Here is a 16,401-nt window from a genome sequence, read left to right as displayed (position 1 = left end):
GTAGAGGTTAATCTTAGGTTTAGGATTAGGGCAAAGGTTAGGATTAGAAAGCAGTTTTGGATTGATATTAAAATTTGGTTAAGGATTAGATCAATGGTTAGGTTTATTATGGTTAGTCTGTGAGTACATGCTCAAGTGAGTAACACTCTCCCAAAGGAACTATTTTTTCTCAGCTGCCTGAAATGCCTCGTTGGAATTTCAGATATTGTCTTTGTTACAAGATGACACAATTTCTTAATATTTTTCATGTTGCCTGCCTACCAGCAAGCTTGAAATACCCTTACACAAATGCACAACAAGTACTGGAGGCCAGGCCAGTTTGTTTAGTTACCACTGTTCCTTCCACTGTTACAATTATTTTACTGTGTACATGGCATTTCGTGGGGGACTGCTTCAGTAACCATGCTGGTTGATGCTGAATTTTTGCATCTCTCCATCTTGAAGGATGGGGAAGTTCCAACTTTGTGTGGCCTAATGGAAGATTCAAATTAGACCCGGTGATCAGCTGTAGGCTTCTCATCTAACCAGGTTAACTTGATAACTAATATTATTGTCTTGGTTTTGCTAATCAGCTGCAGGCCTACTTTTTCCTAAAATTGTACAGATATATTGCAATATGTTTTAGATCACTACATGGAAAGTGTGGTGGTGGATTTATGATTACTAGATGTAATGTTATGGTCCCAATCCACTTATTGATCCTGCTAGTGAAGTTTCTAATGGCCCTGGTATTTTAATGTGTCATGCCAAGTTCTGGCCACCTGCTCAGAATTACATTCTGAGAATTACATTACATTCGTTCATGGGACTATGAACAGCATGGAACGCACCGGACACTGTAATGATTTCTAACATTTCAAACACACGGGTTTACAGCTTCTCAGGAAAGAATGCTGCAAATCAGGAACAGAACATAAAGGCAGAAATGCTCTGGCAGCTGACCAAGCAAAATAGAATGGTCAAGCTAACCAATAAGAGCAGACTAGGCTAGGGGGCAGGTGGAGGGTTAAAGGCACAGGTGCTCTAACTGAGCATTTCAGACAGAGGGTGAAAAAGATATGAGAAAAATAATATGTATGAGAACGTATGAGAAAAATAATGTATTCCTGAAGTATTAAAGCAGGTAAATCTATTCTAGTAGACACCAAAAATAAAATTCTGCACATTGTAAATGAGTATAATACATAAATTTATATACATTTAATATTTTAACAATATATATCAACAGCAAATCTTTAGATGTTTACTTCAGTATATGCAAATGCTTCACTTAGATTTGGTTGATATGTTTTGATATGTTTCACAATCTGTCCATCAGCATAATTGGGACAGATCTTAATGCATACCACCCTGTGATCCTGGCAGCAATGTCTTCCAGTGTTGCATGTACATTTGTGCTTGTTTTTATGATTAAAGCTATGCTTAAAAGTACTCTGAATCCTCACACGCATGACCTATTCACTTGTGTTTATACATTGAGTTAAAGCCTTGTATTCTTAAGGACATATCTCTTGTAATCCCAGTATTTTTACCTTGTTTCTGCCTTTCCCATTCCTGATTCTTGTTGCTCTGATCAATGATATTTTGACCCTTGAACTGTTCCACTTTTGAGTATTGCTTGGTGTAAAAGACCGACTGCAATTGCATCCAAACTTTCCTCTGATTCATTCATGACAATGCTACAGATACTCTTTTGAGAATGTATGAATCATCTACAATAATCAAAATGAAGTGTTAATAAATAAATCATGAATATAATAACTAATGAAAAATGCATTCCAAATAATTTAATTTAAAGGCATTACAAATGATCGACCTCAAACTCCCCATAAAGTAATAAAGTATTACATTATTGGTAAAAAATAGTATTACATTAATGGCCATTACATTATTAGGCAAATTAGTACATTATTAGATTTTAAGAAAATTTTGACCAACTGTACAATATTATTACATTTCTGAGTGTCATTACATTGAAATGATTATAATATTGGGTTCCTCACACCCTCCTGCAGTTCCAGTGGTTTAACAGTGATCTCTGAGAGAAGTGTAGAGGGTCACTGCCACCCAACAGCAGGTACACAGAGACAGCCTTATCGCATATGCGCATCTCAAAGCTCACAGTACCTTTTCTCATATCTCTTATTAGGGTCATTGTATGTATATGTAGATGTGTTTTAGTGAAAGTGAGAGAGAATGAAAGGGAGAGAGTGAGAGAGAAAGAGAGAGAGAGAGAGCGAGAGAGAGCTGAGCAGCACTGTCACACCTCATAGCTTGAAAAACCTGTGTCTGATGTGTATGTAATTTAGAAGAGGTTGCTGTCAGTCATTGTCTCACACATTCCTTAAAGTGCCACTTGTTCTCACCTGTCCCAGTCACACAGCATTGCATGTCAGTCACTTGAAGACAGGGATGAAAATGGAGATTAGTGAGAAGACAGAAGTATAAGAGCCAGGGACATCAGAGGCTCGCCCTGTTCTCTACACAAGCTCCAAAACATCTATCAGATGTCTCCTGACACACTCCTCTTTCTTGCTTTCCCTCACTCACATTATTCTTTTCTCTCTCTCTCTATTTCTCTCTCTCTTTAAATTCTCTTCAGATACTTGTTGTGACCTACTTCTTTCACTCTAGTTTATGAAGCAGCTTGGCTGTCTGTCTGAATATCAGTCTCTCACTCCTCTTCGTTTCGACACCGTGTTGGCAGACAAGCCATTTGCCTTGCTGTATGTCTTTCTCTCACCTCATTCTGGAGCTTTTACTCTCCTTAACACAAACAGCATATAGAGTGGGCCAGTGAAGCATACACACTTAGATATGCATCTTTCACTCTCTTCCCAATGTCACCAGCTGTCAATACCAGCAGTGTTGATTAAATCACTTCTAAGCAAGTTATTTACATAGAAGTGAGCCATTTTATGCCCACCTATTGCTATTTGACCTCCTTTGCTGAAGGTCACAGTGTTTGCAGTATCGTACTATGCAGGTATGGAGTGTCCTGTGCCAAAATTTGGCAATATCAAGCAGCAACATACGGTAGTGTAAATCATTTTATTATGATGAGGCAGAGCAGTTTAAGGCACCAATTTCATTTACTGAAGCACAATGCAACAGGCACAATAGTCAAGAAAGAAAGCTAGCAAACCCTGGGCACATGATAAACATGACCATTGTGCTTTTAAAAATAGGAACCACAGCTGAATCAAAACCGTGCCATACCACTCTGTTCCAGCTTTTTAGAACCAGAATGTTATCTTACTTGCCATAGCCTAACATGAGGCTGCTTGCACCCAAGGCATCATTCCAAAACTAATTATGCTTATACCCCAACACTAAATAATAGGCAAACAATTCACTTTTTAAACACTGTCTTTGAATTTGACTGAATGCAATCCAGTGTTCAATAGACACACACAGAGTTTTGTTAGTTGTTAGTTAGCAGGTAGAAGCAGCAAACTGTAACAGCAGGACTGGCTTCGAGCCTGTCCGACAATGTGCAGCGGAGAAGCGGAGGTGATAACCCAATCCCAGTCCTATTTACACACCAATCCCCCAAACCTGCACCCCCCAGCACAAGTGACAATTCACTCCTACTTCTTGGTAAACCCCCCTATTTCCCACAGCATTTCTGGGAAAACAAGACCCCAGGTGTAAAGTCACGAAGGAGTCTGTTGAATCTTGTCTGACAGCCTGAACTGGACCTGACCACTTTAACTTTGCCAGCGATAAACACAAACCCCAAAGAACCAAACAGGAGCAAAACTAGCCACTACTGAACACATTTAGTCCTACTTAGCATCACGAGTATGCAGACAGCCAAGGAAGGGCTAGCTCCACTGGCAGGTGGAAGGCTCAGTCAGTGGTTGTATCTAATTTGTCTGGTGAAGATGATAAACATATAAAACAAAAGTACTGATTCACCCACGTGTAAAAGAACAGGACACTAACAGTATTACATTGACTGTGTCAGACTGAAACCATGCTTTCAGTCTGACACAAAACTCTGTGATGGCCTAAATGAAACTGGTAAAGAGAGCTGTAATAACTCACTTTAAAATGCAGGGTTTTTCTTCCACTATAAGACCATTGTATGGGGATATATGTTCGTGCTTTCAGATACATTTTGAATGAAACATTAAGGAAGGCCATGCTTTTTGGACTTGAGTAAGGTGCAGGGAGAAGACACATGGGGCCAGTGGGTAAGCGAGCATCTAACTGATCACTGGAGCTGCCTGGAAACACCAAACCCACAGTCTTTCCATCTTGGTTCCCCTCCATAGACCGAGCTCCAGGAGTGTGGCACTGCTGTGAAAAGGCCAACTGTCATCCAGCTGAAAACTGGGAATGATGGAAACACTTTTTAATGTGCTGTCTGCATTGGGACTGTGCTGTAAACATCCTCTCCCTTTTGTGTTTTAATGTGCTGTCTGCATTGGGATTGTGCTGTAAACATCCTCTGTAAACACCCCCTGTACACCACGTGTGTGAGCGCATGCACTAATTACATCATGCGCTAAAGCTTCCTGTATTAAACGGTTCCTTTGCTCCACCATCTCGCGCAGCTGAAGGGTGTGATATGATTCCTCTCCAGCTCAAGAGATAAGCTGTGGCATTTTCCCACGACTCTTTTTTCAAATGCCCTAAGCCCCAATGGTTAGCACAGACCAAAATGAATAATAACAGATAAAGCCAAAGATGGATTTTGGAGAAAATACTCCCCTCATCCTGTCCACCCACCAATGGACAATCTTCAGTCTTTCTCCTGGCTCCTGTGTCTGGAATGGCATGGTGCGGAAGCTATTGTTGAGATGATACCTGCTGTGAGTATGAGGATATCTCTGACAGTGAAGATTGAAGTTAGCAAACTGAGCAGCTTTACTCGAGAATGTAATTGATGTTCAGTGTTGCGTGGAAAGAATGACTGTAAGCACAAACAATATTTAGTGCTTGTATGGGCATGTTCATAAACATGTAGAAATGAAGCATAGGTATAATAGACTTTCAGGAAGGCAGTGTTCCCTTAAAAAAAAAAGAAGTAAAAACTAAGTTACTGAAAAAAACAAAACAAAACTGGAAATAGATTAAAAAGCCATCATACCACTATTTTACCATAATTATAAAAAGATCCATAAATGTTGGCTGTGCTGCCATTTTCCCCTCTTACTCTCCTTCCAGTCATTCAACATAACACTGTGTGATGGGGGTGGCGAGATTTATCACTTGTTTAACAGACAGAAAATCAAACAGAGAGAGCAAATGGAGAAAAAGTCAGTACCACAACTGATGTTCCACAAAATGTTCCAGAAAACAACCTCATTTACCTCACCAGAGCACACACAGCATGCTCCAAATACACTGTCCTTACACAAGAGTACACACAACACGCTCCCCATGGATTATCTCTACACAGCACCATCCACATACACTAACTGTACATACTTCAGCATACAGAAGACATTCCCCATACACTATCCCTGCACTCTAGAGCACACCTTACACACTCCCCATGCATTTTCCCTACATACTAGAGCACACACAACTCACACTCCCCATACACCATCCCTATACCCTAGAGCACACACAACACACTCCCCATGCACTATCCCAACATAGTAGAGCATACACAACTCACACTCCCTATGCACTATCCCTTCACACTAGATCACACATTGCACACTCCACATACACTGTCCCTACCTACTAGGACACAGCACATTCCATATACTTTATATTTACACAATAAAACACACAGCACACTCCACATGCACCCTACATACTAGAGCTCACACAGTGCACTCCACATGAACTATCCCTGCACGGCTGGGAGAAATTTGAAATCTTAAAAGCAGCAAGAAAGTGAAAAATGGGACAATGGAAACTTAAAGGAAAGGGGGAGATAGAGAATGTAAAGGTGAAGGGGTGAGAGAGAAAGAGAGAGATAGAGGGAGAGAGATCAGGAGGGAGGAGGGGCGTAGTATGTAGTGGTGGATAAGTGAAATACATAGTAGGCCTGGCTCTACAAAGCTCTTGCATCACTGTTAGTCAAAGACAGACAGCTATTTGATACCCAGTTCACATTATACTACTTGCTGTCATCTCCATACACATTTACATTTACATCCTCCCTCTCACTCTCTTGCACATGCACAGAGGATATGCAGAAAGAAACATATCCAGTGATATGAATGACTCTGTCTTCCAAAATGAGTGAGCGTGTATATGAGCATGTATGTGCAGGGGATTATGCAGCAACAAGGCATGCACATGCTGTGCAGACAGCTAAACTCATTGAATGTGATCTGCATTACCTGATCTCTCTCTCTCACACACACACACGCACATGCGCATGCACACGCACATGCAAACACACGCGCACACACACACACACACACACACACACACACACACACACACACACACACACACACACACACACACACACATGCACATGCACATGCACACACACACACAGAGCCCAAAAGTGCTATAGACACAGGTGCTCTAGTGTTAATAGATGCTCTAGTCAATGATCACAATGTGGCTCTGTGTTTTTAGAGAGAGCCAGGGAGTCAAGCAGGGTGATCTTCTCACTGTGTGCTATGTGCTTTCCATGGCAAACATACATTTAGCACTGCTGAGCTATGGCCAACTCTGCAGCTACCTCTAGCTGAGGACTGAATGGTAGACAAAAGTACCCTTCATGTATGAAAACCATCCATTAATACACACACACACACACACACACACACACACACACACACACACACACACACATTAATGTCTATTGCTTGGTAGCCTGGTTACAGATACAGATAGGTTACAGCATAAACTAGGTTTTCTTCAGGTATAATGGGGCTTCTTTGCATCAGTTTGTATGGGGTTGTGCTGGTAGGTGCTGCTACAGTGCCAGTGTGCAGTCCTACTCAGATGGGGTTTGGCACTGGCTGCTGGCTTTCTGCTCAGCTTCGCTATCATCCACTTAAGGGACAAACACTGGGATGGCACGATGTATATGCTCACTGGGACCCAATAGGCACATGTGCACGAGAATAAGTATGAGCATGAGTGTGTGTGTGTGTGTGTGTGTGTGTGTGTGTGTGTGTGGCTGAAGGCAAACCAATGGTGGGTGAGCATTATGGCTGAAGATGTATTGTAGAGAATAGCTAGTGCCGAGTGCACAGCAATAAAAAAAAAGCCATAAATACCCTCAGATGCAAACTGTATAATCATCTATAAATGTGTGTATAATCATTTGTAATAAGTGTGTCATCATCTATAATATGTGTAATTAAAATGGCAACTCAACAAATGTGTCTGTTGGCTGACTATCACTGATTGTATAGGTATGAAAATAAAAGGCATTAAAGTAGAAATAATTACAACAAGCAGTTTAATTTGCTAACAGCCAGAGCTATAAATGACCATTGTAACCATGCTAGTCTATTACGTGTTTTTTTTAGGGGTTGTCAGTGCTCTGGGAGTTTGAATGTTAACATGTCTTGCTTTATCCTTGGTTAGGTGCATTAACAGTCACCACATATCCTCACCATCCTCTTCACAGAGACATGCCTTGTGGTAAGCGCCTCTGGTCTTTAGCCTTGAAACTGAAGTCAGAAGGGTAAAGAGGTTTGACGCCATGCCTGCATCGTGTCTGCAGTGTGCCTTACCTGCCAATAGGGGCAACTGTCTTGACTAACATATTTTAACAGACCCAGAAGAGATGTAGATCAGTGTAACACCACTGATGTGTTCCTCTGATGCCTGCTAATATTACAGCAATGCTATAGCCTCAACTGTATCTGTGAGCACAGTAGGATAAGCCAAACCCAGGAAGACTGTCTTACATTCACAAGAAAGTTCATATAAATCTCACACTATTAGGTTATTAAGTTTTCATGCCCTTTTGCCCTTATGCGACCTAGCTGTTGACCTTTGCTGGTAAGTTACATCTGGAAAAATATAGTCTACAGAAGCTAGAATTCTAAATGTGTGAATCTGTCAGATTATGACAAGAATCATCACTTACTGTCTAACCTGATTCCTGTTCTTACATCCGGGAGATGGAATTGATCATTCTGGAGATGTTTTACAGACAAATAATTGTTAACAAAAATACCACTGCATTAGAATTTGCATTTTAAAGGTACTAGAAATTTCAGTGCTAAACATATAGTTGATATTTCTCTGTAGTTTACTGAATATCAATTTGAATAAACCTATTGAAATGTTGTATCCTGAGTATAATAAAAGTTGTCTGATGTAATCAAATTTAAATGTTTCTTAGAAGCTATGCAAGAACGTAAATGTACAGAACACAAGCATACATACTGTACACACACACACACACACACACACACACACACACACACACGCACACGTATGCATGCATAGATACACTCAAACACACACACACATAAACAAACTTGTATGCATGCACATGCAGACATTACTATTCCTTAGAGAACTAGGTCACAGCTCCTGTCACATTCACATACGAATTCCTATATAATGGTTCCATATGCTCCACTCTTCCTCACTTCTACTATTCTTTTTTTCTCTGTAATTATTTGCCTTCTCCAAGACACACATACACACACACACACACACACACACACACACCCTCACATAATAATCCCCTAGCACTGTCTTACCGAAGCCCTTACGAAAATGTTATTCTCATAGCTTTTGAAAGATTACAATGTCATGTACGTGAACTACTACAAGATCAATGTGGTCATCAATAAACAGAAGCTCCAGCTTCACATAAGTTCAGAGTCACAGTGCTTGTAGGAGACAGACCTCTCCTATTAGCTCTTTCTCTTGTTGCACATTCTTCAAAGATAGCAGAGAAATAGAGGAAGAAATGAAAGGGTCAATCCAACTATTAATCAGGCAGCCTGGAGTGTAAAGAGAAGGACATTCAAGGAGAAGTGTACAGACTGAGGTGCTATTTGTTCACTGCTATCAAAAAAAAAAAAAAAGAAAAAAAGAAAAAAAGGTAAACCTGTAGCAATTCAGCCAGTTCTCATTTTCTCATTTCAGGGCCCAATCATGGGATACATGATATTGTGCCTGAGCTGTAATGCGTTGAATGATGAAACCGGCAGGAGTCCAGGAGACTTCTCATTACCACACTGGGCCTGTGGTGATGTGTGGCTCAGCCTCCGTTCGCCTGCTATACAGCTCTCTAAATGCACATGCAACATTCACCAGCTGCAATAAAGGTTGCATTAAAAGTGTGTGATGGCAGCACTCAGTGACATGAGTGTATTCAAAGGCAGTAGGACAAATTAACTGAGTGAAGAAAACATGCATTACTGTGTATGTATGTGCATGTATATAAGAGTAGGTGGGAGGGAGCTTGTGGGCCATAGCTGGATGGCACTGCAGAGCTGGGGTCGATGCGCACATGGGTAGGCCTGCACTAGACCACAGCCATGGCTTGGTTGTGCTTAATGTCAGTGTCACCATTGTGTGTGGTTTGACACATCTTTTGTCAAACCAATCTGTCACTAAGCTCTTTGTATGAAAAGACAGAAGCTCTGTTTAAAAAGCAGCAATCATGCTGATCAGAGATTGCCCGAATTATGGCAATCTAATGCCTTGGGTCAACAAGCTGTAGCAGCCTCCAGCTGAAGCAGGCTGAGTGGAATCTTAATGTGGGAGAGAGCAGAAAAGTGCTGAGAGTGAGCGGGGGAGAGGGAGTGATGGACGGAGAGGGGTAAATTTGGAAGCGCTGCGGTCTCGGATCACAGAGCTGTTAGTTCTGCCTTTCACAGGAAAGTGATTTCTAATCAGACCAAACAGCTTGTCACTGCACATTCATAATAATCTAATTAATGGCAATCAAAAGAGTAATGACATTAGCTTCTCTGATTGCACAGGCACAAACACTTGGGAGAGCATCTGTACCTTGGCGCCATCACATGACTGCAGCATCGCACACTGTTCGGAGTGACTGGCCGTGATGTGCTGTTTGTGGGTTTAACACTCACTCAGGCTATGTGCACAGCTTCTTATACTTTCCAGCTCACATGGAAGAGCACCAATATCTTGCATATGTTTCCCTTCCAAGGAACAGGCCAAGATCAGTAGATACGAAGGGCAGGAGATAGCTAAGATAAGGGGAAGGCCCTGGAGTAAAGGAAGAAGACTAAAGTGTACCTCACTTTAGCTGTAGGAGGATCACAGTGTCCTCTCATCCAGTCTTGCTCTTTGAAACTCTTGACATGAGGAGATGCCTCTTTGTGAACGTGACACAGAAATCTGGCGCCATGTCAGCATCTCTGGCGGGATGGTTGCCAGGAAAAGGCTTGCCTACACTGGCAGCATTGGTTTTCACCTTCGTGATGTCGAGTCACTGTGCATCTCCTCCCCAAAGCTACAGAAGAGGTTACCTCTCACAAACTCACATGCTCGACGGACTTTTATTTTCACAGTAAGGAAAGCTTGATTAAAGTGATAGCATGCTAGCTCCTATGGGGAAAAGCATGGCATTTTATTCTGCTGGAATACTGCGAGGACTCTTTGATTTGTCAACTCTGAGGCAGTGAGCTCTGGTTGGTGATTCAGTCCATTCAGGGCATGCAGAACATGATGTGCTAAACACAGCAGCTATTAGATTAGTAATGAATGTGTCACAGTTAATTCTGCCACCACATTAACTGGCACCATTGTCATATGGATGAGAAAGGCAACTTCAGCAGGCTGTGTTATAGCACTGAAGATGGTAGATTTTTGAGACCACCCTCAGGATTCACAGGGACACATCTACAGACAGGGTCTCTATGACAAACCCAGCGCTTTGTAACAAGCTAAGGTCTTTCAAAGACCTCAAATCTATTCAATTAGAAAAGTAATTTAACTCTGATAGACACCAGAACACTTTACATCAATGCTAAACAGAATTTTACAAAAACATATTATTGTATTTATTAAAGCACAATGGGACTACTGATGGAATTTCTCTGTATCTTTAATTCAATAGAAGGAATACCAAGTTAGCATATCTAAGATACATCCCTGAAATACAACTGTTACACATCACTATTATAGATTGCATAGGAATCTATAGGAATTAGATTGCAAGCTATGGTGGGTAAAGAGTATTGAAGGTAAAGCATTTGCCTGACAATGCTATATCAAATGGTAATTTGACAAAACTAGCTTTGTGGGAACTTTTACTTGGCCTTAGAATGTAATAACTGTAACTTAATAATAATAATAATAATAATAATAATAATAATAATAATAAGTTCAATTTATATAGCGCTTTTCACAGACACAAGGTCGTTTTACACTGATAGTGGAAAAAAAAATTAAATAAAAAAAAGCATTTACACAAATTGACACAACACAATAATTAACAAATACAGATAAGAAAAGAGGTTATGAAAAGTGAAAAGAGGAATGTTTTAAGTTTAGATTTGAAGGAGAGTGTGGAGCAGAGCCAGAGAGATTGTTCCATAGTTTTGGGGCCATGACACTAAAGGATCTGCCTCCTACAGACACCAGTCTAAACTTGGGGATGGAGAGGAGACCTGCGTTAGAGAACCAAAGTGTATGGGTGGGGCAGTGAGGGTGTAAGAGTTGAGCTAGATAAGGAGGTGCAAGACCGTGCAGAGCTTTGTATGTAAAGAGGAGAATTTTGAACTGAATGCATTCAGGGATGGGGAGCCATTGTAGCTGATGTAGACTAGGAGTGATGTGGACTGATTTCCTAATATGAATGAGGATTCTTGCATCTGAGTTTTGGACATATTGAAGTGAGCGGATGGTTTTGTTAGGGATGCCAATGAAGAGAGTTACAGTAATCAAGATGGAAGGTGATAAAGACATGAACCAAGGTCTCAGTGTCGTGTGTGGAGAGCATGGCCCTATGCTTAGCAATACTATGGAGGTGAAAAAAGGCATTTTTGACCACAGACTTGACATGGGGTTTAAAATAGCGAGAGGAGTCAAAGAGTATGCCAAGGTTCCTAACCATGGATGAGGAACTGATTAAGATACCCTCCAGATTTAATTTAAGATTGGAGAATTTTGATATTTTGGACTTCGGACCAAATTTTGTTTTATCAGATTTGAGTTTTAAGAAGTTTATGCTCATCCACTGCTGGAGATCTTGGATACAGGAGAATAAAAGAGGAGGTGGTAGGGTAGTGTCAGCCTTGGTGTTAATATAGATCTGAGTGTCATCTGCATAACAGTGGAAATGAAGACCATGCCTGCGAATAATCTGACCAAGGCGTAGCACATAGATAATGAACAGAAGAGGGCCAAGGACAGATCCATGGGGAACACCTTGAGTGACAGTAGCAGTGTGTGATTTACCTAAAACAACATAATGTGCTCTATTAGAAATATAGGATGAGAACCATTCAAGAACCGTATTAGTAATGCCAATGGTTGAGAGGCGGGCAATGAGTATGGTTAATTGTGTCAAATGTGGCACTTAAATCTAGAAGGAGGAGAATACTCAGGTCACCAGAATCAGCAGAAACAAGATCATTTAGAACACATAGAACACTGGTTTAGTGTTATGCATGGGATGGAAACCAGATTGAAAAGGAATTGTGAAGCAATTGCGAAGCATCTCATCTGCATTGATGAGATGACAGATGGGAGCAGAAATAGCAGAACAACACTTCTTAAGAAGAGTAGTGGGGGCAGGATCAAGTTGGCAGGTAGAGGAATTAGATTTTGTTATAATCTCAGAGATTAGGGAAGGTTGGGTGAGAGAGAAGGCAGGAAATTCTTCAGCAGCAGGATTGAGAAGGGTGTCCCCATAATCAAATGTAGGGAGAGCAGAGGGGAAAAAAAACTGGTTAATTTTAGTTATTTTTTTCATTGAAGAATCTAAGAAAACCTTCACATTGTTGAACAGTACCAGATGGAGAGGAAGATGGAGGCTGAAGGATCTTATTAATAGTGGAAAAGAGAGTTTTGGGCTTATGTCTAGGACCATTGATAGCAGAGGAAATAAAGTGTGAGCAGGCTGTATTTAGAGCTGACCTATAATTAATCATATGGTCAGAACAGGCTACATTATGAAGAGTGAGACCAGTTCTCTTTGCTCAGTTCGCTCAAGGTGCTGACCTTTGGTTTTCAGGGTACATAGATGTTTTCAGGGGTAAACCATGGAGAAGAACGACCAGAGGGAACCTGCCTGGAGTTGAGAGGTGCTACTTGTTCAAGAAGCTCACAGATGGAAATGTTATATATGGAGAGAATATCATCAGGAGAGGACAGTTTTGAAATGGACATCAGGGGAGAGGAGTGGAGATGAGCAGAGAAAGTGAGAGGTTCAACAGCTTTGATATTATGGGAAGAGATGAGGGGTTTAGTGCATGGCCAAGGGACTGAGATGGTAGCTGTGGCTTCAATAGGTTTATGATCAGAGATATTAACTAGTGATCCAGTAACAGAAGTATATATATTTAAATCAGAGGAACAGATTAAATTTAATGTGTGACCTTGAGACTGAATAGGAAAATCACCATGTTGAGTCAGAGAAAAACAGTCAAGCACAGATAGGAATTTGACTTAAAATGAACAATCAGTGTTAACATGGACATTAAAGTCCCCTAGCACAACAATCGCTCTGAACACATTGCACTGGCCAGAGTGAGAAGCTCACTGAATTCTGAGATAAAGGTTGAAGATGTTCTGGGAAGAGGGTGAAGAACATCAAAGTTAATTCTCCTGGCACAGGAGGGTTGGGGAATGGTTCGTTGGTGTTGTCCATTTGTCCAGAAAACAGGAATAGCAGAGTCAGATGAGTGATATAACGAGGGCGGCGAGCAATACCTGCCATACCATGTATGTGGAAGAGTCCAGGTGATAGCAGGAACAGAAGTTGCAGAGTTGTAATGGCGTGTATTGGAGCAGCATAGCTCAGTAGTGACAGGCAGGTAAGCCAGCCACAAACACTCCAAGGCAAAAAATAGACAAAGACACTGCATACAACCAGAAAATATCATGGCAGATCTTTATTGACAGAGAACCAGTTGGCATCGGTAGAAAAAGCCATGGCCAGTGCAAATCGGACCTATTAACATGCTACATTAGCCATCCTGCTATACCAATCAACAACCAGCCCAAAAATAACAAGGACACACATTGCAACAAAACATATCCAAGTGCTGGCAGCCAACAACTTTAAAGAGCGGTTAAAAACTCACCCAGGAAAGAAGCAGCCAAAGTGAAGGTCAGTGGGGAGAGAGCTCACAGCAGGAAGGCAGGTAAAGTTGAGATACACTCACTCAGAACAAACCCCCCCCCCCCCCCCCCCAAAAAAAGTAATGAAATTATGATCCTTGAAATAAAAACATAGCAGCAAAAAGTAAAAGATCCAACAAGAAGCGGCAGCAACAAACGCGCCAAGCGTACTCCCACCGAGTCCATGTGATCAATCCCATCAATTCCGCTATGGGATTAATGAATGAAGTGTTGGATGAATACAGATTTCTGCTGTGAATATATTCCTAGAATACTGGCATATTTTAAGGGTTAAAAATGCCTAATATTGCATTGAAATAAAATGGACATATAAAAATTAAAAAAATGGCATTTCTGAAAAGGTCAAATAGGAAATGCAGAAACATAGACCAAAGTACAGGCAATGCTTGCTTGCATGCAAACACAGGGCCACACACACACACACACACACACACACACACACACACACACACACACACACACACACAACCCCCCCCCCCCAACAAAACAAAAAAACAAAAAAAACAAACACTGGTAAAGCAGGTGGACTGGATAGGCTTCTCAAAATTTTATTCATGGTTCTAGTCTTAGGCTGTGTGTGTGTGTGTGTGTGTGTGTGTGTGTGTGAGTGATAAGTGGTAAGTATAACATGATAACGAAACAGCAAGAAAAGTTTTCTTGGAGCAAATTTAACCTCGTTATGTTGTATGCCATTTTACAGTGTACAGGTTGACCATAAGGCCTGAATACACTGAGACAATCCCAAGCTTGACATTTTGATGAGAAAAAACACATTAATGTCTCTTCACTAAGAAGATGAAAAGACATATTTGCACGAGTAAGAAGTGTGTTTATAAAACATCTGAAATGTTTGCTTGTTGAAATACTCATGGACTTGCAGTGATCACAGATCCCCTGCAATCATGTTCTTTCTAATTAATTGACTTCCACAGTTTTAAAACATGATACCTGACACATGACATCTAAAGGGTTAATGAACATACATATTATATAGTTTTCTCCACATTTCTAATATATAAATGTATCAGGATATAAACCTTCTGTTTTTTTTTCTGATTTGCTGTTCCATATTTGGTTTTAACTTCATGTACTAAACAAAACTATAAAGTGTAATATAAATTTTCATACAATGTACCATCACCATTGAATAATGTAATATATCTCTACTCAGTGCACAATGTCTAGGTTGTATTTGTAAATATAAAGTCAGTGCACATTCCAGTAGAATGCTGTTGAATTTGTTAATATAGAAAGGACATGTATGACTATATATGTGATGAATATGATTTGATGTGTGTCATTTTCCATTCTAATTTCACATGCAGGTAATTTCGCTCTTCTCTTTCTCTGCAAATAATAGCTAGACACTGTACACTGAAATGAGAACAGTTGTGGATTTTAAAAAAGATTCCTGTGGCATAGAAAAAGCCTACGTAAGCTAAACCTGTCCCATGAGATGCTTCTGGTGGGATATTTATTTCCCCTTTTCTATTACAACAATCCGCTTATCATACTCAACCAGGTAATACCTGACAAGTAACAGTGCAAAAACACACCACCAATTTTATGCTACACACACATTCACAAACACACAAACACACATGAATGCTTGCAAAGATTGGCTTATACACACTCAGACACACTCAATCTATGCTCACGCACACTTTTCCAAAAGGCTGGAGGATAGTCCCATGCTCCATGCTGACAGTATGGTCCTCGTCTTCCTCAGGAGGCCTAGGGGTAGCCTGAGGCTTTTCATGCTCAGATCCACATTTGGTGATCTAGTTTTACATGCTCAGGCATATGGAATCACTCCATTATTAATGTTCAAACCAGGACCTGTCTCCCCTATCTGTTTCCTTCTCAGTATTTCCTTATTTAGAAAATGGATGGCAGTAGTAAGACTGATAGTTTGATCAGAGAGTGCATCTTGTTTAATGAAGAGCAAAGCTGGAGTAAAAATGATTAACCATAGTAGAGCTGCAGCGTGTCTCTCCTATGGATAAAACCTGGCTGGTTAAAAGCACGTATATCTGTGTTACAACTGTATGCATGTCACACTGGTAAGACCCAGCTGGATAAAGGAACATATGTTAGTGTTACAAGTGTATACATTTCACACTGGAAAATACTAGCAGGATAAAGGAATATATGTCTGTGTTA

The sequence above is a fragment of the Electrophorus electricus genome, chromosome 8 (assembly GCF_013358815.1).
Source record: "Electrophorus electricus isolate fEleEle1 chromosome 8, fEleEle1.pri, whole genome shotgun sequence".
NCBI classification, from domain to species: Eukaryota; Metazoa; Chordata; class Actinopteri; order Gymnotiformes; family Gymnotidae; genus Electrophorus; species Electrophorus electricus.
This window is presented reverse-complemented; position numbering follows the sequence as displayed.